The sequence below is a fragment of the Poecilia reticulata genome, chromosome 15, assembly GCF_904066995.2.
Source record: "Poecilia reticulata chromosome 15, P_reticulata-male-v2, whole genome shotgun sequence".
In the NCBI taxonomy this organism is placed as follows: Eukaryota; Metazoa; Chordata; class Actinopteri; order Cyprinodontiformes; family Poeciliidae; genus Poecilia; species Poecilia reticulata.
Window position 1 is genome coordinate 24,305,259 of NC_088844.1, and position 26,136 is coordinate 24,331,394.

Here is a 26,136-nt window from a genome sequence, read left to right on the forward strand (position 1 = left end):
ATCTTCAAGGATGTTTTTGAGGCTTAAATGCCAATATTCTTGTAATTCTCTAATGTTCTTGTAAGTTCATATCTACTACCTCTGTCATATTCTTGAAGCACTTTACTATGCTTCAAGTAAATGACCAATTTATTTGAAGCATTTTACTGGTTTTCTGTAAAAAGTCCTGTAAAAGTACTGTAAAAAGTAAAAAGTTTAGAGAAATTACTGTTTCAGTACCGTTTTTCTGGTTAAAAGCTCTTGGGTGGAATTAGCATATCAGACTTTAGAGACCATCAGAAATCTGTCAGCTGGGAAAACCCTGATCGGTCGAGCTCTAGTAACTGGATACTACTTCAAAAAATTACTTTACAAAAGCAGCAGAAACACATAATCCAAACAGCATTTTCCTGTGCCACAAGCATGTCAACCAGTAAATTTAGCTTGCTCTTGTCTGACACTTCATTAAAGTTCAACTCAATCTCAGGTTTATGCTTAAAAACTTTGAGACGCTTCACAAAGTGTGTAGGATAAAAGAAAAGCTATGGAGTTTCAATAAGGGAACAGTTCTGACTGTACATCTCCCTTTAGTACAACACCGCTACTGAACTGAACTCAGTTTTGATAACGCTTTCGTCAATACATCCATCATTTTTTTCACAGGTTTGTTTCCATCTATAATATCTGACCTGTTTTAGAGATAAAGTATGGTTATTTATGAGGAGAATATTTTGCTTACACCAACTTGCAGTAATAAAAAGGCTGCGTTTCATCCAGAGAGCTGACTGTGACGGCCCCATCCTCTTGTCTCATTTGGGTGTTTTTCTGGTCGTGTCCTCAGTGTGAGTGAAAATGGGGCCCGGAGCCACGAGTTGGGAGGAGAGATGGCAGCCAGGGTGGCACGCTGACTGGAGGAGCGCCAGCTGCTCTCAACCAGGTAGGGATCGGTGCCAGCTCCGTCTCCGTTTCACACCCTCCTCCCTGTGTCTGTCTGAGTCAGTGGCCGTCACGCTGGCTGACATTCAAAGTTTGTTACCCACAGAACAGAGTCACCGCTTTGTTTCCATTACTTTATCAGTCACCCTTCACACCCAGTCTGATGCAGAAGCAGCGTTAGTTGACCCAGACCTTATTGACTTGGTTGGTGAGTGTGTTAACGCTGAGTAAACTTTTTAAGAGCTATTTACAGATCCTGATTGATTGTACATGGGCAGAAATAAATTAGATTACAACACTGAAATGGTTTGGACTTCATTTAAACAGCAGTGTAAATAATAAAGATAATACCATTAGTTCTACACTGAAAGAAAGTTATTGGAAGACCTTAACGAGTTCAAATCTTTTTCTTACTCTATTTAAGTCATCTATATTTTATTGACTCGATAAACAAGATTAACAATTCACTTTAGTGCAGTTTTTATTTAACTTAATTGGCTTTACTGAAATCTAAAATGCTGCTTATTCTCCCAAGGACCCTAATCTTGATTGTTTACCACATCATTTACCATTTAAGATGCAACAATTATAAGCTTAATGCCACAGAACAGAGCAGTAGAAATGCCTCTAATGTGCTAAGTCGCAAAAATAAATATTTAGACAAATGCAAATGCAAGTTAGAGTTGTGGGCCATACAAGTAATGAGCATCAAACCAGCAGCAGACGAAAGACGTTCATATTTCAGAGGCAGAATGTGCAGTAAAGGGAATATTTCATCATTCATGAAAGTTCTCCCTTTCAATGTTCTCAGGCTTGTTGCTCACATTGTGTGCAAGTCTAAAAGCACGTACATAAGAAATCGTTTTTGGTGGGGAAAATGGGAGAACTCTTCTCTGTTTCAGCTTAGAGATGTAGCAAACCGGCACCTTGCTGAGGGATTTAAAAGTGCTCTGCGATGAGGCCAGTTTCTCTGTAAGTGAGAGTGTCGACTTGTGACAATAGAACATTGTTTGATAGGATAAATTCTGTAATTACTTAGGTTAAATGTTGCAGTATCTGTTTCAGTTCCGACCAGGATTATTACTCTGATGCCCACAAAAAAAACACACTTCAATTTCTCAGAAGAACTGTCAACAGAAAACTTTCAATTAAGTAGCCAGGCAATAAATATGCAGGTCCTTATTGCATCTTTATCCACACTTTTTGTTCCATTCTCTGTAAACCTGAGAAAACTGTTCCACGTGAAAATACAGTTAATCAGCACTTTCTGAAATACTCTGACCAGCCCGTTTAGCTCTCACTCACCTAAACACACTAAAACCTTGTCTGAGAGATTGCTTATTATTCCGCTAGCTCCTACAATTTTTAAGGGTTGTGTACTAAAATAATAACACTGATCCTTGGTTGTGAGCAGTGAAGATCATGTGATTTCAGACCAGTTTAATTTTAAGCTTAATAAGAAATATAGCTGTTTGTCTGTGGAAAGAAAAACCACAAAACAGCATAATGGCACTGAAACGAAGACTTTTGTAAGACTTGATAAAGATTTCACAAAGAAGATATGCCAACACTTGTTACTTATTTGCTCATGTTAATTCAGGGTAATGCTACATTACTGCCCACATGGAGTCTAACACGGTTTTGACGCTGCCAAAGGACAGTCACTGTAACTGGCTCCAAGACAGATTAAGAACATCAGGTGTTTTACTGCTCTGGCCAAACTGCCCTCGGCTAACACGCTCCAATGTTTATACGGCTCAGCGAGAGCCAAGCGATCCTCTCAACATGCAGGTCAAAAGCTATGAACTCAAGAGTGGGCAGTTGCCAGGGAACATGGAGCACGCAGCCTGCCAATTGCAACAAGCCTGTGGCCAGACGGCGAGTGCAGAGAGTTCAGGAACAGCCAAGTGGTGTCCAGTCAGGGACCCCCGGCTTAGTGTTGGCCAAACAACGCCTCCGGGTGGGATGGACCAGCTCACTACTGGATATGTTTCTGAGTTTATAAACTGGGTAAATAGGAGTCAGCCTGTCTTCGGGGGTTTTTCTTTCTCTGTTTATTTGTCAGGGTTGGTCTTGAGAGGGTTATGGTGTATTGCTTTCTCGTTTTTCTTATCAGTTAAGGGTTGGCAGAAACGTCTTTTATTTTTTTATCACTAAAAGACAAAAATTTTACACTTCCTACTGCTGCCATTGGTCTGGATAATACAGGTGTGTATGAGCCCAATGCCAAGCAGGAAGGACATCAGCAATAAATTTCTGCCAGTCAATCTGAGAAGGGTTATAAGAACATTTCCAAACAATTTAAATTGTACTTGTTTTTCTTGAGTGGATATCTTTCCAGCAGTGAATGCTTCAGCATATTTTGCCCAAGTTCAGACTATGCAATGCTCAGAGGAATGACCAAAAGCTAAGAGCTCCATCTTAGATGCTACAAACCTCAGTTAGCATGTTAAATGGCAAAATGAAAGACAGGGCAGGTTGGAAAATGACAGACAAGTTTGAAACAGAGGTTGGCTTTACCCCATTTGGAATATGGCAGCTTGACTTGGGTTTTCAAAGTTTTATTTAAATGAAACCCCCTGCAACACGCTAGTGGCGGGGTGATGATTTGGGCTTGTTTTCCAGCTATAGGATCTGGGCAACTTGCAGACATTTGAGGCTGTGTGAAGGTTGACCCAAACTGTATAAGTAACATGGAAATCATCCCAAACACAGCAACAAATCCACAAGGAAATGGCTGAAAAAGAACATCAGGATGTTGCCACGGCTCAGTTAATATCCAGATCTTAATCTGTTTGAAATGTTGTGTTGGTAACTTGATTGAGCTTTGCAGAAAAGAAGCAATGAACTAAAACAGAACTGGAAAGAAAAGTGATAAATCATATGGAAAATAACTACTTCTAATCGCTTCAGATATCATTTTCATAAAAAACAAACACATTTTAATATTTTGAATTTATTTACTTGCTACTCTTTGCTCATTTAAACCCATGATAGGGAAACCAGACAATGTTTTGTCTTAATGGTCAGTACAGGTCATTGGCTCGGCTCTGTGTGCTCGGCACACTGACTGTGTCGAAGCTAATAACATCTTCAGCCAACCTCAACATACAGCACAGGTACCATCAAGCTAAATAAAGCAGAATACACTTGCTCCTCTGCAGGCTAAGCCAAATTTACAGCCAAGTCCACTTACAGACCATGGGAGGATAAACATTCAATTTGGCCGAATACACGGCGATATGGCCAAAACCATCCTCCGCCTTTCCATGGCCAAAGGCATTTGCATCCCAGAGCCACTCATTGGGGAATCCTCTTGTTTAGCTTTTCACCTCTTTGGAACAATCCTTTGGAGACAGAAACGGGAAAGGAGGGGAGGGAGGGGGCGATGTAAAGCTGGACAATCAAATATCGCAGTGTTTAACGCTTCATTTTCAATCCCTGCCGATCCCATTCTCTGCCACTGTTAATTGCTGCTCTGCTACCTGCCACTAGTGATTTCTGAAATGACTTCTGAATTGAAGCATATGGACGAGGAGCCGCGGTGGGAGCCACGAACGACTTGAGGAAGGGTCCCATTAAATAAGAACTAGCTAATTACGTTGTCCTCACTTTTTGTCCCGCGCTATCCGGGTTCTTGCTGCCATTCATATATCTTTCTGTAATGAGTAAAGCCAGGGCCTGGCACCTGCGCTCGGTAATTAAACATATAAATTCTCCCCTCACAGAAATATGTGGACTCACCAGGATTGATTTATAGGGCTCGCTAAATTACACTGTTGAGCTTATTTTCACTGGCGGTGTTCTTTCAAAGGCGGTAGAAGAGAGTGAGGCTGTTTTATCACTTCAATGGGAGACAGATTTTTTTTGTTATATAGTTGTTAGATGTGCTTTTTTTCTAGTACAACTGTGAAGTTGATGATAGTAGAACCTAATAGGAAGCCTTCAGGATTGAGGAATGAGAGGTTACACCACCGCAGCCAAAAACAGCAACACAAAAATCCTTTTAAAGTATATCACAGTCAATGTGGTTCCAAGCAACACACTTCAAGGACACATTTATGGTTCCTTGCGGTTAAAGCTTTTACTGTATTCATCCATTTTTCTTTTCTTCTCTTTATTCGTATGCACCCTATTTTGCTTGATTTCATGCTAAGTACTCCACATATTGACATCATACTGCTATCGATTTTAAGTATTTACTGAGGTGAAAATGCATGTTAAGTTACAGTTTTCATGCTTGTATGTCTGGCACTGAATTTGAGATTTTTGCAAAAAACAGAGATTTTTGTTGTCTCAACATGGGTGAAGGCTTATAACAGTTGTTCTGAAAGTAAACCAGAGCATGATGCTGCTTCCACCAGCATGTTTCACCGTGGAGATGGTTAATTGTTTTGGTATTCTTGTTGCTGTTTGCTCACTAACAGATCTCTGAGGGTCTTCACACAACTGATGGATTCACACTGAGATTAAATTGCATTGATAAAAACTATTTGCCAATGAAGTGACTTCCAAAGACAATTAAATCTTTTAGGGGTGATAGAGTGAAAGGGGGATGAATACAAATGATTTATTTATATATATATATATATTCATCTTTAAAACATTTGGAAAATGTTTTACTACAATAGACTAGCACATTAATGCAGTGATATTCATGACTACGACTTGTCAACATGTGAAAAAGATTCAATTGGTCTGAATACATTTGCAAGACGTTGTTGCTAAAACAGGAATCGTTTCCACTGGCATGAACACATATTTTGAGAGACATAAAAGAAATGCATCCCACCTCAGTAAAAAAAATGTTTAGCAACCATAAATTCAGCACTATTTTACTGTATTTCAAAAGAACAAAAAATTGGCTGAAATTGGTCAGAATTTGAAATACCTTAAATTTTTGCTGTTTCCATAGAACTATTGGTAATTAATATGACACAGACCCAACACACATTTAGTTTTGGTAAAACAAATTAAAATGTATTGATATACATTTTTTCCCAGATGATAAATGTAATGCATGAATTGCCTTTTTCCATGTAGAATTGGCAGAAATTGGCTCTGGCCAGTCAAAGTTATACAAACCTGACTGCAAAACTGCAGCTGTTGCATCTGTGAAACTACAACTATTACTGTAACAGAAAATAAGTGCTAAATAATGAAAGCCTCAACAACAAATAAGGTTCTTTAAATTTCATAGTACCCAATACAAAAGTATGGCCACTTTCTGTAAATGCTTGTTTTTGTGTTCCAAATAAATTTCCTATGTTGAATGTGTTTAACATCTCAATAATCATGTGTAACCTTCAATCGTTTCTCTGACTGATGGAGGCATATCCCACAAAAAGAGCTCAGTTTTAATGAGTTAAAATACTGGATGTCACGATTAATTGGATGTACTTTATTTGGAATGCAATCCGGTGCTACAAAACTGCCAGCCTGTTAACCTCTATTTACTTGTCAAACCATCACCTCATTGGTTTGCCCATTAATATTTTTTTAATGTGACATTTCTTTCTTTGGTTTACACATTTTTGTATGGCTTTTTTGTTCAATTTCTCCATATTTCTTTCTTTTTTTTTTTTTTGGGCCAAAGCCTGCAGCATTCACAGCATTCCTGACACTTTTCGTTAATAACTCATTGGAAAGTTAATGAAAACAGCACTCAGGCATATCCGAAATGATTGTGCTCTTTGTCATGCTAATAAAGTGAAAGATGTTCGTCCAATGGGTGAATGCGTGTACATTACGGGGAACTTGTGATTATGTGTGCCTGTTGCACCACATTCTTTTTACCTCATTCTATTCTTGTTTTCTGTCACCTTCTCTTTCTCCCTGACAGATGTTTTAACATTTTTATTTCGGAGGTTGTGAGACCGTATCAAATAGGTTCTTGAGCTGTCAAACGTAAAAAATACAGTCGCCACTTTTTAGGTGATGATCGAAGAAAGATGAGCAGATTCTAAAATTATTTAGAAATTAATCAAAGTTTTTGTGGCACAAAGGGGTGCAGAGATGTGTCCAAACTATGCAAAATAAGTCAAAAATGTGTTGCTCACTGTGCCAGATGCTGGTTTTATTTTTCATTCTCTGTGTTTACCTGAAGTGATTTTAAGATGGTTGAATCCACAGTTCATCTCATGCTTCTTGTTTATGTTGTCAGAATTACGGACGAAAAGTGTTTAAATGTACAGTAGCCCTCGCCTACTTGCTGGCTAGTATTCACAGATTCACCTGTTTCATGGATTGTTATGTGGAATGTATCTCCAAATTATTTGTGGGACATCCACCTGAAGATTTGCCAATTTTGTTTTTATTCATTTTATTTGATTTAATTTTTTTTTGCAGAGTATATTTAAAATATTAAGAAAAGAAGCTTGGGGAGCTGCAACACCAAAGTGCAATGCATCTTAACACACCATTGGCTGGTGTTTGAAAGACAGCCAATCCAGAAGCGCCAATCATTTCCCTTGATGCTGATTGGCTGTACCCCAAAGAACAGAGAAAAGGAAGACTATAGATGTTAGCTTCTGTGGAAGTGGAAATGTACTTTCTACTGTGTGTATTATTGCATAGTAGGAAATAATTGATGTTTGGAGACAAGAAAAAGGAAGTTATAAGCACTTTTTTTTTAGAAATCTCACATCTTTCCTTATTTTAGCTATTTAAATGTTTATTTGTGGCCCCTATGCATTTGCAAAATGACAACAATAAGCGCTTGTTTATAGGAAGCCATAAGTAGTTCCATTTGAATGGGAGATTAGACATGGAAGAATTGTTCTTCTCAAATAATTGAACTATTGTTCCATGTTCAAAATGCTGTGTATTGGGGGGAACTACATCCACACATCACCCTGACTAAACCATGCATTGGTGAAACATTGTGATTGCATCATCAGCCTGTGGGAAGACATTTATTCACAAGAGAAACGGAGATTGATGGGAAAATGGGAGCTAAGCACAAGGTATTCCTGCAAAAATAACACCTAATAGTGGCAGTGAAAATACTTATTTATCCAGCTCTACACTGAAAGGGCTTAAATCCAAGCATATTCATACCTAAATATATGAATATGCTTAATGTAAATATAATTAAGAATCTGTGGGAAGGCTGTGTAAAGAGGAATGAGCAAAAGTTCAGTCGTTTTGCAGCGAAAAGTTGTTCTACAATCAATTCAGAGGGCCTGAATTCAAATGAATGCTACACGTTTCAGGGTTTTATTTGCCAAGAAATGTTGAAAAGTGTATATTTTCCCTTTCATTCACCATTATACTGTATTTTGTGTTATTCTATCACAAACATTTCATATAAAATACACTGGGATTTGTGGTCGCCACATGAAAAAATACAAAAACGTTCATTTAATTTTGCAAGGCGCCGTACGCTTTCAGATTTCTGCGTAAGACATCAGCCTTCCTCTTTCATCTAGAAAGAATCAACTAAATTCTTGTAATGTTTGTTGATTTAAAATTGTAAAACAACCCCTCTGTCTTTGATGACACAGTTAAGAAGTGAGGAATTAAAGGAAAACCATGGGCGAACTGTTCTCGTATTATGAGTTTCACCAAATTATGCTCGAGTCCCTGGGAGAAACGGCTGATTTTATCCCTTTCATCCCTTTTCTTAGTCCAAACTGGGTTGCTGGGTGGAAAAAAGGGGATAGAATATCCATAATAAAGCTGAAATTTGAATCATTATCCCGGATCATCTGAACCTTTTTAAAAGCATGAGGAGATAGTTACTGGTGTTTTACATGAATTTTGGCTGTGAATACATTTGTCAGGTCGACCCTCCCTCACAAATGCATCATCTCTTTTTTTTTTTTTTTTTTTTTTTACTCACACACACTTTATGCAATGATGGAATAAAATGACACAGTGTGAGGAGCATGAACACTCCTACAGATATTAAAAATGAAAAAAAAAATTCTAGATTTGCATCCGTTTTAAGTTTTGGCCATGTGACCCAAGTAAATGCACATTTTGCAAAATGTCCGTCTTACGAGAATCCAAGAGACACTTTTGTCTATTTTGGGATGTGACCTCTGTCTCACACTGCAGCAAGCTGACAGCAGTGTTGAGAAGACATGAGCATGGAGTGGAAATGATAAAAAAAAAAATAAAATCAACATGCTTTTCAAGTTTTGACAGAGGATGTGACTGAAGAAATCAAATGTTGGTTGCTTGCGGGTGTTTTTATCGCCTGATCCATGCTAATGCCGGCCACACGTTGCTCCAAAAATAGACGAGGAGGGAACGAATGAAACAAAAATGGTCTCAGGTGTATGTCAGGAAGTTTTTTCTTTTTTCTTTTTTTTTGTCTTTGCAAATGTGACAAACTTCAATTATGTGTTACGACGCTGTGTCCTTGTAGTAAAACTACGTACGAGATTTCTGTCACATGTGAGGAAAACTAATCACAAGTGTGAACAGCAGAGACCGACCAAGGACTTCATTTCTTTTGTGAACATCCGTGCAGCCTCATATGTTTGTGTGTGTGCACTGGGGTGTAAATGCAGACTTCCCAGCTAACTGAGGAAGAGGCGGGGGTAGGACATCTGTTTGCCTGGAGGTGGGGGCAGGCTCATCTTGCCGTGTGTGTGCGTGTGTGTGTGTGTGTGTGCGTGAATCACAAACACACTGCAGCCCAAATGGCAGCAGGATTGGCAGCATCTTCTGGAGTCCATGTTGAAACAGGTAACTGCAGGGGAAGGCGGAGGGAGGGCACAAAGACAACAACAGCACTTCACTTAGGCCTAATTAGGAACTGGCATGGTCAGAATCTGTGCAATATGTTGCACAGACGCCTGTGTGGTTACACAGTGGACTTTGGGTTGGTTGTTTGGCTCAGAGCTCATGAACGGTTCTTTGAATAATGCATGGTAAGCATTATTAAGCATTTTATTAATTATTTTTAAATTAATGCTTTGCAATATTTGGTTCTCAAGTGTGAATTTATTTCTGATTTTCTCTAATCCACACAAATGTAAAATTATGCATGCAAGTTCATTTGTATACTTGACTTTTCTTTTCATTATTAAGGTCTATGCTTTTTTTTAATGAGAAATAGTAAAAAATCCTTTAAAATGATTGATTTCTGGAAATGGAGCTGCATCTACTCCTATTTCATGTATCCAATAAAGTTTTACTTCTTTATCCTTATTCAAGCCTTTTTTGATGTGTGATTGGGATCATTGTCCATTTGGGAGATTCAAATTCGGCAAATATTCATTCACCTAACTCAAGCAATATATCAAAATGCATAAGAACAACCCAGGAAGAAAGGCTACCATAAACTGGAATATGCTACACCTGTGTTACTTTCCATAGCAAAGTGAATTTAAAATTAAATTGGACTGATGTGGTGAAATTTCCATTAAAACAGGTGTCCCAACACATCAAAAATAGTTTAAGACTCAATAAAGGAGACTACTATTAAGCTTCTGGAATGGCCCCAGTCTTAACAAATTAGGACATTTTTGGACAACAGCAGATGTTTATTGATGGCTACAAAAAGTGTGTTTGTTTCTCTGCAACTTGCTAAAGAATATTCTACTAAATATTAGAAGTAGATTATGTAAATTTTTGAGCCTGTGAACATATTTCTGACCGTCTGCGGATTCAGTTGTGTGGTGCAAGTAGACATGATCAGACCGTGTATGCAAGTTTATCTCATGTAGAATTTGCAGTGCAGCAGTGTAAAAATCAAACTGTGTTAGAAAATCATTTGGTTCATACTTGTGCCAGTGATGTTAATTAAGCAGGGCAAGATATGAAGCGATATGTTTGTTATAGGTTGTATTTGATTAATGACTTTTCTTTAACCGGGCTGGTTGCAGAGATGTGCAATCGGCTTTGCATATCTGCTTAAAAGCATTGACTTTAATGTCATCCATTTTCTTCCCTACATATAAGATAGAATAGAGGGGACATATTTTAGTTATTACTTTCAAGAGGAAAGAAACAAAAGAACAACAAACACTTTCAGATGACAGCAGCAGCTCCAAAAAAAGACACATCCAAACAAAAAGCCATGAGTACGTATCATGTTAAAACTCCCTCACTTCTTGTAAATGGGCTAAAGTTTTTTTATTATCATTTAAAAGAATAAAAATAACATTTCCTGTTCTGTAAGAACCATTTTAGAGTCATTTTAACCTAGTTTAAATTAACCAGTTTTCATCAATATTTAATTTTGACACTAGTCTGAGTTATTGATTTTGTTACATATTTTTGGAAGAAAGGTAGATCTTTATATTTTTCATGCTAATCTGCTGTGTCATTGAGAACTTCTGTTTTGATTGTGAAACTGTATCATGTAAGAAAAAATATTCAGTTTTAATATAATTTAGCCTATTGCTAGTTTTGAGTTGAACTTCTAGGCTATCATGTTTGTTTTTTTTCACAGTTTTGAGTCTGATTCAATTGGCTGTTGAAACCGATTAAATGATTAAATACTGTATTTTCCAAGTTACTGAACAGACTTTTTACTTTTAGCTAATTTAACCCTTCATGTTATTTTGCTGTTTGAAGTATGTTATATTATTCCATAACTGTAGTCACTTACGCTGGACTAGGAAGTGAATCTATTGGCACATCAACCCCACCAAATTATTCACTGGCTGCCGCTGGCTTTTCTCCTGTCTTGGGGCATGATTTCCTGTAAGCACCTTTAGCACACTCAAAGTTCCTTGCCAAGTTCCAACCCCTCCAAGATCTATTCCTCCACAGGGGTCCTCAACGACCACCAGCCCCCACCCCCTTTCTGGTGAGGAGGTCAGAGTTCCTAGTGAGAGGTTGGGGCTACCCTTGAGCACTTTGACTCAGACTGTCTTCCTCTCATTCTAGTCTCCTAAAGGCTCGATCCAGGGTTATAGGGGGAAGATGCAGAAAGCTGCTGGCGAGGGCAATACCAACCTCCAAAGGCATTTACACCCCCCAGTTACCTCCAAATTTCAACACTGGGGCATTTAGGATTTTTCTGTGTAGCAGGAAGTGAGAAAAGGTTCTAAAAAGTTCTTGAAGTCGACTACAAAGGGAATAAACATTTTCCCAAACCGCTCAGGAGAGGTCATTAGTCTTTCCCTGATTTTTAAAAGTCATCTTTCAGCTCCAACATGAGGTTAATCCCCTCTAACAACAAACTTTCAAGTCAGGTCTGAGCTGAGATGTGTTCTGTAGGGCTTAAAGGAAACCATTTGCTTTTATCTTCTGGAGCCATTAAGGGTGTAGTCACAGAACCGAGTTGATGACTTGGTGGCTACTTTAATATGATCAACAACTGTCACTCACTGGTCCTTCATTTCACTTTAATGCCTTGGAAAATTATTCACATTCTTTAAATATGTCTTCATTTTAGGAGAAAATACAACCAGCTGTAGAGTTTTAAATAAATCTGTTTTGTAAAGACCTTTAATGACTGAACGGTAGAGGACAGGCCAGTGCAGTTCGGTCTGATGTATTCAGGAAGTGTTTGCACCACCAGTTGGACTCTAACTGGGGAGGCAGAGTTAGGCCCATCATCATATTAGTGTAACAATAAACATAATGCACAATTCATTTTTCTGCTCCAGTGAGTTGACTGTGTTGGATGCTGTGGTTGGTCGGTTGTATGGGCCGTTTCTACAATGGCATTTTGTAAAAACACAAACTACCATATTATTAGAGAAGCAGACAAGACCTATGATAAGTTTGGGGGACTGGAGAGATCCACAGCTCAGGTCAGTTTACACAATGTTGTATTCCACAAATATAGCTTTGATGGAGGATGAGCAACAAGGAACCCCCAATGGCCAAAGCACAAAATCTCCTAGTTGCAGGATTGTCAGATGACCAGAATTAACTTAAGGAAAGAGATAACATTCCTTAAATTCTGTTTGCAAGAAAATGCCACCCTTTTTGCTATACCTTGTGAAAGCTTGAGGGAGCTTAAAGATGGAGGTTTATTTTTGGAGCCAGGGGCAGACTGGCCATCAGAAGCTGTTGGGACCATTGTGGAAGGGAGAGTCTGAGCAGACTCTGAGCTTGAAACGCTACGTTTTTGCTCAACTCTCAGGCTGGAGTCTCCCTCCAGGAGAAAAAGTGTTCTAGGGAGCAAACTGTTCCATGATATTGATGTCAGACTAAATTAACTTCCTCCCCATTGATCCACATGGGTGGTGGGAACATAAAATGGAAATGATAAACCTGGCTTTCTTGACTAACAACTTACCAACATCCTTCCCTTTGTTTTTTTTTCTCCTCTCACATCCTTTGCTCTTTTATGTAAACTGGGCCAATATTGCTTCATTGATGTTTTCTAGAGGGCAGTAAAGCATTTGAAAGCATATTGGCTTGTTTTGGTCTCATCAAGATGAAGGATACTGTGCTTCCATGATCAATACAGCAGCAGAGAATTACTGTTCAAGATGCTGTTTGTGAGGCCAGCAGAGCAGTCACACAAGTCTGATATGTGGACCTATCATCTCATCAAGCCTTGGCTCGGTCCAGTGGTGGTGTCTAAGGAAACATATGCAGAGAAAGCTGGTGTGCCAACCATGTCTGATGCTTAAATCTGATTTTATTTCAGTGGATCACTCATTGTGAGAAATGACAAATACATTGTGACCTACACTAGAGGAACTTGACTATAAATGTTTGAGAAAGCATGTCATCGTTTTGATCTGTGCAGCCCTGCACATTATTGCACCGGACAATGAAAATATACATTTATACAACACCAAATTCCTATAATGTCTTAGAAAGTCTGGTTTAAAGAAGCTTGATATCTTGATATTGAGCAAGCATCTTCTTCTCAGTCTACAGCCTGTAAAACCCAAATGTTAAATAAGTTTAGTTTCATTTGTCTTGTCAATCAGCATAGTAAAAATATGTAAACATGTCACCACATCATTATTTTTACTCTCTCCCTCACAGTAAAGATATATTAGTTATGTCATGCATAAACAACTAATCCTTATATCCAGGTCTCCTAATAATAGCTTACACTGTTACAGCAATTAGATGGTGCTCCCCAAGACAGGCTTGACATTGAGAAGAAATATTGTATAGCTTTTATATGGGAAGCTCTTGTAATAACCCTAGTGCCTTTGATTACGCCCAGTGACGTTCAGACAGGATGCTGATGAAGGTGAACTGTCACTCTGCAGAACCACGGCATCTTTAAGAGGAAATGGAAACAATCTGTCAGCTAAAACAAAAGCAATCAACAGCAATATGATTGACAGGACCCCTGGGTGCCGGGTCCCCATGGGACCAGGTCTACCTGTCAACCCATCATACTGATGCAGAGTCATTGCTTATTGTCCTAAACAGACATAATTACACTCAACCTAACATTATTAGCCAAGCAAATCATGTAAATATGATGACACAAGGGAAATTTTGTCACTTAGGCAGAGTTGTAGAACCTCAGTCAAAGTTGGAGTTGCAATATGTTCCATGAAGGTTAGCTGATCTCACTTCAGTATAGTAAAATGAGGCGTAAACGCTGAAGGAGTTTAGGCTCCGATTAGGCTTGTATTATTGCCTCTATGCTGCTTTTCAGCTATAAAAAATGACATTCTTTTAGGGTCTTTCTTTTACTCACTCAAAGCACAGTTTGAGAGCCTTTTGTATTTGTATCTTGCTCATCAAGCCTTTAATCTTAGATCATATTGAGAAACATGTTCAATGCACAATATCTCACTGGAATGTTGTCCAAAGTCAGAAGGTGGAAAGGGGAAGAAACGGAGATGTAATTGTGATTACTGAAATACACGGTGCAGCAAATCATAATGGGAGTATCAGCTTTATGTGTGTGTGTGTGTGTATGTGTGTGTTTGTGTGCATCTGTCCTCATTGGCTCACCATACCTGGGCACACCAGGGAGCATGAGGAACTCTCTTGGCTTAACTAGAAGATCTACCTGTCGGTGTGCTTCCTTCCGGGCTGAAGTGGCTAGTTAGCATACATGCTTCCATGCATGTGTATTTACCCTGCATGGGGTGTCTGTACACGTGTGTGCCCCTGCGTGTGTGTATGTGTGTGTTAAGGCCTCATCTCAAGTCTCACCGGAGACTTGTTGTCTAAGATTAATGAAGGTCACCGGAATCCTCCAAAGTATTCCAATAATTAAGGCTTTGTTTATCAAAAACAAGTTATATTAAGAGCAAAAAGATTCATGGTAATTATTCATAATCTTAACAATTCAAGTGTAGCCACCTCATTTGTGCCTTTAATTCTTCTTGTTAATGTTTTGCATAAATCTGCATAATTACTTGAGATGCCTGTTGTATTTTTGACAGCTACTCAGTTCGTGTGCACTAAAGGGTATCAAATGTGCCGCGCACTGCATGCTAAAAAAGTGCTTGTGTGGCTGGAGCACCCAGAGCATATTTCAGCCATCAAGCCCCACCACGCAGGGCTGTAATGCATGCAGAGAATGGGGTGTTTTCGATCAAATGGAGTAAATAAATGCTTCTACCTTTGGTAGTTCAATTGAAAGCTTTCAGAAGTGAGACAACGGCAACAAAATCACACTGGAGAAGAAGAGCATCCTAAAATGAACCCAAGCTTTGAACAGCTGGACGTAAGGTGCTGGGGTGAGTTTGGCTATAAAATAAAGGACACCCTTTTTAACAAGTTAATGCATTTCCCCCCCCCCCTGTATTAACATGAAATTGATGAAATTTGTGTTGAGTTATTTCATAAGGGTGCAAAACAGCCGTCACTCTACTGTTGTCTCATTCTGCTGCATTTTCAATTAACAGAAGCAACTATGACCAAAACACAAAACCTTCTAATTGAAAAATGACACACGTTGTGTTTCAACATGCTCATAGCCAACCTGGTTGTACGTTTTACTTTTATGCCACAACAGGGTGAGTGTGAGTAGACTTACTTGTTTTCATCATCTAAAGTTAAATCAGAAATCCGTGCTGATTTTAAGCTTTGGTCATCAGGTGAGCAAGTGAAATTGGAATTTCAAAGCTTAATACTGTAATGAGTTTGAAATTTTAAATAGACAATTTGAAACCCAAAATGGCTACTTTACATCTACAAGGTTGCAGTAAAAAGTCTGCATGTCATTACAACAGGTGCTCACATATCGCAGTTCACTTCTTATTAAAGAGTCCCTACATTATTTGGATAAATAAAAGCTGATAACTACATAACATGAACTGACTAAATTGAACACATACAATCATTGCTGTTAACAATACATGCTATTTTTTTTTTCTAAAAAACTGCCATATTACAAAAAATTATGGCACTCAAATAAATCCCCTTGATTTTCCAATTTGCATCAAACCACAGCAGGTATAATGTCAACCAGTTTCAAATAGAATGCATCGTAACAAGATGCTATATCTTTTATGACCAGAAGGATATAATTTTTGTAATTTGTAATCCAAATGATTGTGATATGCACATGACTTTCCACATGCTTTGTGAAATCTTTTAGCCTACTTCATGTTGTCAGACCACTTCTGTTTAGGTAATATTATGGGTGTGACACGAATTGAACCCAACTGTCCAAAAAAATGGCCTTATCGTAGTTAAGTTGTGTTTTAAGCAATAATTACTTTTAAAGTTAAAACAAGAGAAGTTGGTTTGGATAACTCTGTCCCTTTGCTAATTAACATAATTATTTAGAAAATGCATTCTTTATTTGTGCTAGTTATCTTTGTCTAAAATTAAAATTTGGTTGATGATATAAAACATAAATTTCACACAAAAAAACACAAATAGATGTAAACCAAAGGGGAGCAGATACTTTTCCCCTGTAAAGTGAGGCTGTCCGATTAGTACTTTGATAGAAGTGATTTAATTTAGCCTCCCACCCTTCCTTATTTGCTGTTACTTAGCATGCGACAGGCATGGACATTAATGCGTGCGTGATTGAGTTGCAGTGGGTGATGATTTTAATAAATAGATACAATGAGGAGGCAACAGGTCAACACTGTTTGGATTCATCTTGCGCACAGGCAGAAAAGACCTGGCGATGATGCTGAAAAAGACGAGGCCACGCTTTACACCATGTTTAGAAGAACTACCTGTAGCCTGTTTGTCATCCACTTCTTTTCTGATGTTTTTGCACAATCTTTGCATATATACATGCAAAGTATATATGCATGTAAAGTTGAGTAGGCAACTTTAACTCTCTCTCTCTCTGTGCAGTGTGTGTTGTCCACTGTGTCCCGCTCTTCTTTGTAAATCGCCCTTCTGCCCCAGTTTAGAGAAACATACGGCTCTGATGTTAATTGAAATGTCTAATGAACTAAAGTTAAGAAATGGAGAGGGATGTAGGAGGAGAAGCAAGAAGACAAAGAGAGGGCAAGAAAGGAAAGAAGTTTAAAAAAAACATGCTGAAAGCTTCCAACTTTCTTTAATTATGTTTACCCAACAGGCTTTGCTTCCTCATTTAAATAGCAAAAACATCTGGCCACGGTGCGCCACTAGCATGGCAGCGGTAGTCAAGCAAATCTTGTGGAAAATAATGAAATTAGATCCCTAGTGCTGTGACAGTGGAAGGGCAGAAGACATCCGCTCCATGTTAATAAAATTCCCATGAATGAGTGAATACAATTAGGAAATTGTCAGTGGCGGCGGTGAACTTTTGTAACTCGCTGATGTTTGCATCATTCGATTAAGGCAGCAATTTGGACTTGTTTATTTGCGTCTGTTGTGGCTTTTATTAATTGTGACCTAGCAGTGATTGGCCTGCGATTAAAGCAGTCGCATATGATGTGGCTGAGAGTGAGGGATGGATTGCTGGGTTGGCTGATGAACGGTAAGCTTTTGATTTTTCATTTTATTGTTTTTTTTTTCTATAATCCCTGTGAATGTGCATCTGAGAAATAGGAGCAGTTTTACATAGGTTTGTGCGTGGTATATGCATGATGCATCATCTTTGAACACAGGCAATGGAGATAATGTCTCTATTTGATCTTAAAATCTGTAATAAAGTAAATCTAATTTCACCCTTTCCTCTGCAATGTAGTGTTATTTTGTAAGTGGGAGGCTGTAGCCACCCCCTTGCAGTGGATGACAGATGTAGCAAGTAGAAATTTCCCTCTGAAAAATAAAGAAGCATCTAAGAACATTGTTTCTGTTGTAGAGGAGGCAAGAAAAGGGCGTAACATTGATGAAGAGCAACTGAAAATTCCCTGGAGCTATTGCTTGCACAATGCAGGTAAATACATGATTTATTAATTTTTCTCTACTTTCTGTTTCTCAGTCAAGCCAGCAATGGTATATCAGCACAGCTAGCTTCTACATAAAGTTTGAAATTAAATTTCCTGAAAGCAACTTTAAAAAATACAAATATGTTTTCTTCCAAAATGTTGTTTTTCTACAGTTCCTGTTTACAGTCAAGCCAGTGCAGCACTACAGCACATCTACCACTACAGAAAGTGGAAAAACTAAACATTTGAAACTGTTAACTGCTTCAAAGTTGCCGATAAAAAAAAATGCTTCTGTTTTTCATGTTTACTGATGATGTTTACTGATTTTTGTCTGTACTTTGGTTTACACAGATGCTACCATTACCACCTCAGAGATAGCAGCTAAAAGAAGTTAGAACAGTTGCAGTTTGAAATTCTCAAGAGAAACTACTTAAAAATATTGACAAATACATTGTTTTTATGTTCATTTACTTTAGTCTCTACTGTTTGTTTGTTTATGTACAAATGAGTAGTGGCACTGCAGCACAGCTAGTCCTTTCAGTAGGCAGGTTCAATACATAACCAACCCTTTAAAATTGCCCATCGCTTGTCTCCTGGGTTTAAAAATGAAAAAAATACTGATTTCCATGTAGAGTTTTGTTCTTTGTGACATCAATCAGGTAATAATTACTAGCATTGTTTGATGTTGCTGGGGAATGGGGAAAAAAAGACTAAATCAGTTAATGAAATAGAGAAAAGACGGCTCCAATCAAGTCAGTCTCAGCTCAATAACAGTGAAATATGATACCGTAAATAGAAAATTTGCGCTTGTTAGTTGTGACTCCACATATAAAAAAATTAATGATGGGGGGGGAACAAATGCAACTGTTTACGTGCAGTTGATCTTCAGTTACTTGAGTGAAATCCTTACGGCAGTGTTTACTTTTTACAGTTTATCTATACAGACTGCAGTGCATTGGCATAATTCACTTCAAATACTCTTGGTCTTTATCATCCCACTCCTGGGGTCTGCTTTCCCTTTGTGAGTGTCTTTTGTAAATTTGAAGTAGCGTCCCTCTACCCTCCTTCCGCTGCGCTTTCAGAAGAGGAGACTGTGTTTACTTTAGAGCTTCACACAGGCAAAGGAAAGGATTACATTCGTGGAAATGAGTTGTCATTTCAGGAGGTAATAACGGCTTTGGGCCTGAGAGCTCGACAAACACAACGCGGGCAGGGCGTATAGGATGAAACATGGGAGATCTGCAGAAGAGAATGTGGTTTGTGTGTGTGTGTGTGTGTGTGTGTGCTGTGGATGTGTGAGCTCTTAAAGGACGGTTAACAGTTTTACATGCACATTATTTGGCTGGACATCTGTCCAAATGAGAGAATGGTATTGGATTCTGTTGGTGTGTCTGGCTGGTGGTGCTCCCACCACAAGACTCCTTCAGTCTCTAAAGCCTCAGTCCACTTGGAAGTAATCATTTCCATCCCCGTTGCTTGATTGGGTTCATCCTGTCAACACAACTGTACAAGATTTTCTGACAACCATGTTTTTGCCTTTCGTCTTGGCTGCCCTCAGAACTGCCTTTGCTGCATTTTATGCTGACTTAAAATGTCTCGGAGTTTGGAAATCTTCATTCTTGCCTGCCAAGTCAAACAGAGCTTTTTAGTTTCCCCCTCATATGAACAACGGTGACCTTTTGACTGCGCAGTGGTTTGCCAATCGCGTCGGGCGCTTCAAGACAACACAGGCCTTCTTCTTTCGCCTTAAATCAAATGTACACCCATGCAGAGTTGTTTTTTTTGAGCCACTGATGTCTGGACCAAAGCTAAAATGCATTCATGAATTATTTTCTACATTCATTGGAAAAAAAATGATGATTGCATTGTCCAAGTCTACAGCAGAGATTGTAAAACGTTGATTATATGTAAGACTGATGTTACTTCCAACCTCCTGTGAGTCCAAGCTAGATGGTTTCTGGTTGGCAGGGGGTTTCTCAATACTGCCATCTACTTGTAAACCAAATCCTTCCACATACTCATCACTGATCTACATCAGTACTGAATTTCGTCAACATTTTGTGTGTTGTACTTTTAACAGAACTTTACATTAAAAAAAATGTTAAAATTCCACTCTCCAGCTCCACACTCATGATAGCATTAAAGTAATAAACAATGGAGCTCTGTTTGAGAAATAGAAACAAAACTGACGGGTTGTGCCTACCATTAGGGGTCTCTAGATGATCAGTTTTACAGGCTTTCTATGTACTGCACTTGATGTTTAATGATAGAAACATATGTAGGTGTCCTGATGTGGCTTAAATGTGTATTCCAGGCAGCATGGAGGTGAGGGGTAAAGGGGTTTAGTTAAGTAAGAACCACATACTAGCAAAGACATTTTGCCATGTGCAGCGATGAAGCCATGAAATCACCAGGCTTCTTGCTATTAATGGCACCCGAGGTATGAAAAGCCAGGGGACTTATAGTTTCTGCACATTTCATTGAGAATATCATTAGTCTGAGATGGGAGATTTCCTGGAGGTGAGATGCTGAGGTAAAGGCCCGCGTTTGTGTGCGTGTTCATTATGTGTGTGAGTCTCTAAGCATTTACATCTGTGAGGAGAAGGGAACTGCGTACAAGTATCTATTTGTGAATTTTTGTGTGTTTGTATGCTTGCACATAAATACGTGTGCATCTATGTGTGTGTGTGTGTGTCAAAAGACAGATGGGTAATGGCCCCTGTGCAGAGAGCGGGGCCCTGTGTAACGTGCAGCTCTGATTGCAGACCTGATTACCTGCCATATGCTAGCTGAAGGGTTGAGGGCCGGACCAAATGAGAACAGTATGCAAACGTTAAAGCAGCGTTTTTATAGCGCAGTCATTATACCCCCGCTCTGGCAAATGAAAATGAGCATGGCAGGGAGGGAAAATAATGAAGTCATAAAAAAACGGACGGGTCACGGTGCATGGCCGCCACCTCCCAGCTATAATCCCAAGGAAGGGTCCCCTGCTATGATGTCAGTAAAGCGCTGCTTTGAGCACAAGGTTGGCTGTCTTCCACTGGAAAGTTTCCAAAGTGGGAAGTTGGCACGTAAAGTTCAAAGTGGGTCTTTACTGAAGTCAGAAAATCAGAGTAAAACACGTGTATTTATGTGTGAACGTTTATCTCCCCGAGTGTGACGTGATTATGTTCCTATTAGCTTTTTTGTTCTTTATTATTCATGTAGCATACAGGTCTAAACTGACCTTGCAAGACAGTCATTGACTCTCCTTTGAAAACACTTGTTATCCCAGGATTAACACACATACCAATACTTTATCCCAGATGAGCATAGCAAATAAATCCAACATTTGTTTTGCAGAACCTCTATGCTCTCTAGATGCACTGTGATAATACAAGATATCCTTAGAAAACTAAGTTTAGAGATCAGTGGTCACAATATTCCCAGGCGTTGGCAGGAATTGGAAGTACTGCAGACTAGATGGTTAATAAAACTGTAGATATAAAATAAAAACAAAACAAAATTTTAAGCTGCTCATATAAAGGGGACATACATTTCCCCAAGGTTCTACCTTGAAGTCAGTCTCTGGCTGAATCCCGCCCCCCTCCTCCACAACTCCACCAGACTAGCAGCAGCAGCAATTAGCAGACACCTGGTGGAAATGCATCTGCTGATCTCATAAGAACTAGAAGAACGTTTATGAATGGCATCAATGGAGCACGGAGAAGAGTTGTGATGATGAGCTGAAGACATCTACATCAGGACATCCAGTAGAGCCGCTTCATTTTGTATTTGAATCAGTCAGGCATCTGGTCATGAAGTCTCCTGGTCACCTTGCTACAGGGTTTTCGTGTACAATATCCTGTAAACACTGGATCTCAACAGACACCTTTGTCTTGACTATTTAAGGCTGTCAAGTCCTTGTCAGAAAGTTTGACATTTTCAACCCATAAGTCTAAACAGATCCTAAAAAGAAATGGTTAAAGCCAGACTTGTTCAGTCTGTTTGATCCACCACAACCAGGTCTCAACCACATTTAGACTTCAGTAGCTCTGCCCAGATGGCAGCCGGTTGTAAACCTGGTGAGGGTCAACAAACCAGTGGGATTCCCAGCTCAGCTGTTTCTCTACAGCAACACATCACATAACTTCACATTAGGGCTCAGTCAGTCTATCTATCTCCTGCTACATCCCTCAACCACTCATGGACAAGACACAAGTTAGCTGTAAAGTTACTTGACGGAAGCCATCCACATATTTGTGGTTGAGAACTTTGACCTTGGAATTAAAGGAGCTGACTCTCATCCTAACTGCGTCACACTGCTCATGTCCACCAAACATCATTGGTTGAAGAAGGCAACAAGACCACATCATCTGCTAAAGCAACAATGAGACAGGTCCCTTCTCACTTTGATATCTTGTTCATGAACATCATAAACATCTAATGCTTTAAATTATTATAATTAACAACAAAATAACTCATTCATACTGCAAAATATTTTAGCTTTTTTTTCTCATAAGGTTTAAAATTCCATGTTATTATTCTACTTCGTTTAGGGCAAACACAATAGATTTCTATTCTTATATACTAATCTGGTTGCAAATTAACACTCAAATGAAATTCTGTGCAATTCCACTCGACGTGCTGTACTGTATATGTCAATCGCGTGCCGTGTTGGGAAAAGAAAACTGATTCCCATGTAAACCCTTGGGACTCCCACCTTCCCGCAAACCTGTTAGAAGTGTGTCTTAGGAATGACTTTTGTGGCCAGGGGCTTCCCATCACTTTTCCGATTTCCCTCCATCAGGAGAAAAAGGGGGACTTGTGCATAATCCTAAAGCCCATTGTGGCCTAGTTAGTGGGAAGGGAACATGCCTTTCCGACTGGTCGTGCCTTTGTATGTGGGTCAGCTTCATTCAAATTCTCTTTCATTCCAGTTCTTCTTCCGACACTGTGGCCCATCATTAGCTGTAATATAGGTCACCCCAGGCTTTGTGAGGCTCCAGCCCCATTTGCATTCTTGATTCAGAAGTCGCAGTCATGGGGTGACTGTAGGTAGGAAGGTGGGAAGCTAAGGGGGTAAAGATAGCATCAGAGGTAAAGGCAAAGCTTTTATCACTGTTGATGAAAGGATGGGGTCAGCCTGGATACATACTTTAAAGGATCTGGTTGTTTTCCCAGTGGAGAGAAGATAAAACGCCTATAGTTTCTGGATGAAATGTAGCACGATCCCGCTTCTCTTCCTATTGGAATAAAAATAGATGAGAAAAACAAGGAACTGCTGTTGTTTTAAAAACATCTGTTTAAAAGAAGTCAACCTCGTTTAGAGTGTGGCCTTTAACATCTTCACAAGAAAAAAAAGTGGTGCATTCAATGGGTCCTTCAGAAATATTGGTAGAAGGCTGTAGCAATGACCCAAAGGCAAATTGTAGCTGGTATCAGTATTCATCAGAAACACATTAATATCTGATGTCAGGAAGTGTCAACTGTGACTTTTAACAACTGCTACAAAGAAAATATTAAAGAGACGTTTTTATATAATGTCAGGGGCATAATAATTATCTCTAAGTGCCATAATACTTGTCCATCTATTATCAGTTTTATTCAAATGTTCTAGTCAAACCTCACTTTGCCTTTTATATCCAGTTTTCTTCTCATTTTGCATGAAGAAACTGCATTTTTGGAGGACATTAACAGAAATCCAGTATCAGAATCAGCGATTCAGCAATTAATTATTTAATAATTAAAATCAGCTGGTTTTCTCCTGATCAGCTTGTTCTATCCTTCATCATACTGGTTTGTGGCTTTATGTGGACTAGAATTAAAGAAAAAAAAACATTGAACTTTCTGTTTTTTACAACTTAAAATGTTCTATGGTCAATGTTGGTCACACTGCTAAAATCAAACAAAGGGCTGTCAAACAAATGGGCTGTTCTGACCTTGTATGACCAAAGTAAAAGCTTCAAATTGGCAAAAAGTGAGATGGACTCTGACAGATCTTTAGATTTAATAGTGGAAAGAACGATGTTTGACTTGTGAATGTCTGGGTTTTGTATCTGGCTTTGGCAAATTGTGTGATTCTGATGGCATCTACGTACTATGATCTTCAGCGTGTACTGCAGGGGAGTGGACAATGGGAATCGCTGTCAGTGGGTCTGAGGTCAGTCATTGTCTCGTATGCAGGGGGCCTTGACTGCAGTAATGTGAGCGCTGCTCCAGTCCCCGTAGCGGGGCAGAAGGAGCTCAGGCAAAAAGCAAAGCTCTTTGTTTACCACCGCTTTGACATATCTAGTCTCACCGATTGTTACCAAATCAATTCCTGAAAACTAGCAGCTGAAATTTGCTTGACTCACCCTTGTTGATTATTCTCCACATCAAAAGGAGGCTGTCAAGGCAGACCCAGAGCACCCTAGAGGGACTCCGTTTCCCAACTGGCCTTGCAGCGCCTTAGGATTCCCCAAAAGGATCTGAAGATTGTTGCTTCTGAGGAGAAGGTTAACCCTGCAACCTGATGTAAGCAGAAGATGATGGATGGCTAGATGAATTGATTGTAGACCCAAGACCTTTCTGCTTTCCTCTTTTTTTTGTCCACACTGCAAGGAAACGATCACATTGTGAGCTTCTGTTGAGAATAGGCTTGTTCACATCAGAAAAACACATGGCAATGATCCACACAGACAATTGTGTGGCAAAAAAGTACCAAAGTTGTGACTTCAGTTCAGTAGCCTGAAGTCTGCAGTTACTGTAGTGTTTAGTATGCAGAGGAAAGAGAGCGTATCGACATTTTTTTTCTCCTTGGCAAATTACATGTTTCCACCTTAATTGTTATTGGAGATGCTATCATGAAACGGATGCAGCCCTTGCTTCTGAACCTACAAAGGCCTGACAGTGGTGTGAAGGGGGCAAAGGAGGGGAGCTATGCAAAATACGGCCTATGTATAATTAATGTTCTCCCTTCTTCTCCCCCTTGCAAACAACCCCTCTGTCCTCTTTGGGATGGACAGCTGGCGCCACAGTGTCTCTTTTGACCTCTAAGGGCTGCAGTGTTAACTTGAGATACCAGAGGTGATGAGAGAAAGGGCAGACTGTTAAGAGAAGGCATATGAACAACCTGTCTGTTTGAAATATATGTTTAGCTCAAGTAAAATGGGTATAATAGAACTTTAAACTATCCAACATGACTGACTCTAGTTTTCTTTCCTTCTCAGTGAGGATTTTCTTGCTTATAAAGAACCTAGAGTACACACAGCACACTCACACACTGGGATGACTTTTGCACTCCCTCGTCATTTCACTCTCTGGCTTCCCTGTCTCCCCATTAATTGATCCAAACAAGACTAAGATTATCTCTGCTCCTGTGCAAGAAAAAAATGCTGGAGTCACTGCCATCTCTTTCAAGATAGCAGAAGACGAGACAGACAGAACTTTGGCTGAAACTCCTCTGTCGCCTTAATTCCTGACGGGAAGCGCGTTAATATCGCTTCACCCCACCCTACCCTAAACCCTTTCCCTCTTATCTCCATCCGAAGCCTCTTTTGATGTCCCAACTCTAATCAACTTGTCCGGGGCCGAGGGATGTGCGCCTGACACGGGACAATCGCCGGAATCTAAATCGTTACATCTCCTCTGACATTATGGTGGCATTTTTGTCGTGGCAGAGGTAAGAAGAGTAAGAATCGGTTCAGTAGGGACCGCAGTTCTTTCCATCAGTGTGTGGAGGGAGGCGGGGGTTGGCGAGGTGGGTGGCATATTCATATTAGTGTGGAATTAGGCGCCTTTTTAGATGTACAGGAAATCCAGTGTCGGCGAGGAGAGCGCTGGAGTCCACACGTGTCCTTATCGGGGGATGGCGGAGGCCCTATTCATACCAACTGCTATCAGCATAATTCTTTTTGACATTTCAGATAAGCATCTTAACGGAAAGCTCCCAACAAGGCAGTCGGGGGAGTTGTCAAATAATGCATAAATCCTACATGTTTACTACTAAAATATCAGCCTTTTAAATATGTGTCAGGATATTGGCTTTTATCGGGCAATCTGCGAACCCTCATCCCGTCCGCTTCCCATATCT

The 26,136-nt window shown here is 39.5% G+C and overlaps 1 long non-coding RNA gene across 5 annotated transcripts in view; it reads left to right on the forward strand.

Moving 5' to 3' along the window:
- The window catches only part of LOC103477299 (uncharacterized), a 120,626-nt gene that overhangs the window by 43,625 nt on the left and 50,865 nt on the right, over positions 1 to 26,136 (forward strand). For all 5 annotated transcript variants that reach the window (XR_014091299.1, XR_014091298.1, XR_535617.3 and 2 more), the window contains one exon: positions 821 to 916. This is a non-coding gene — a long non-coding RNA (uncharacterized LOC103477299). The remainder of the gene's footprint in view (positions 1 to 820; positions 917 to 26,136) is intronic.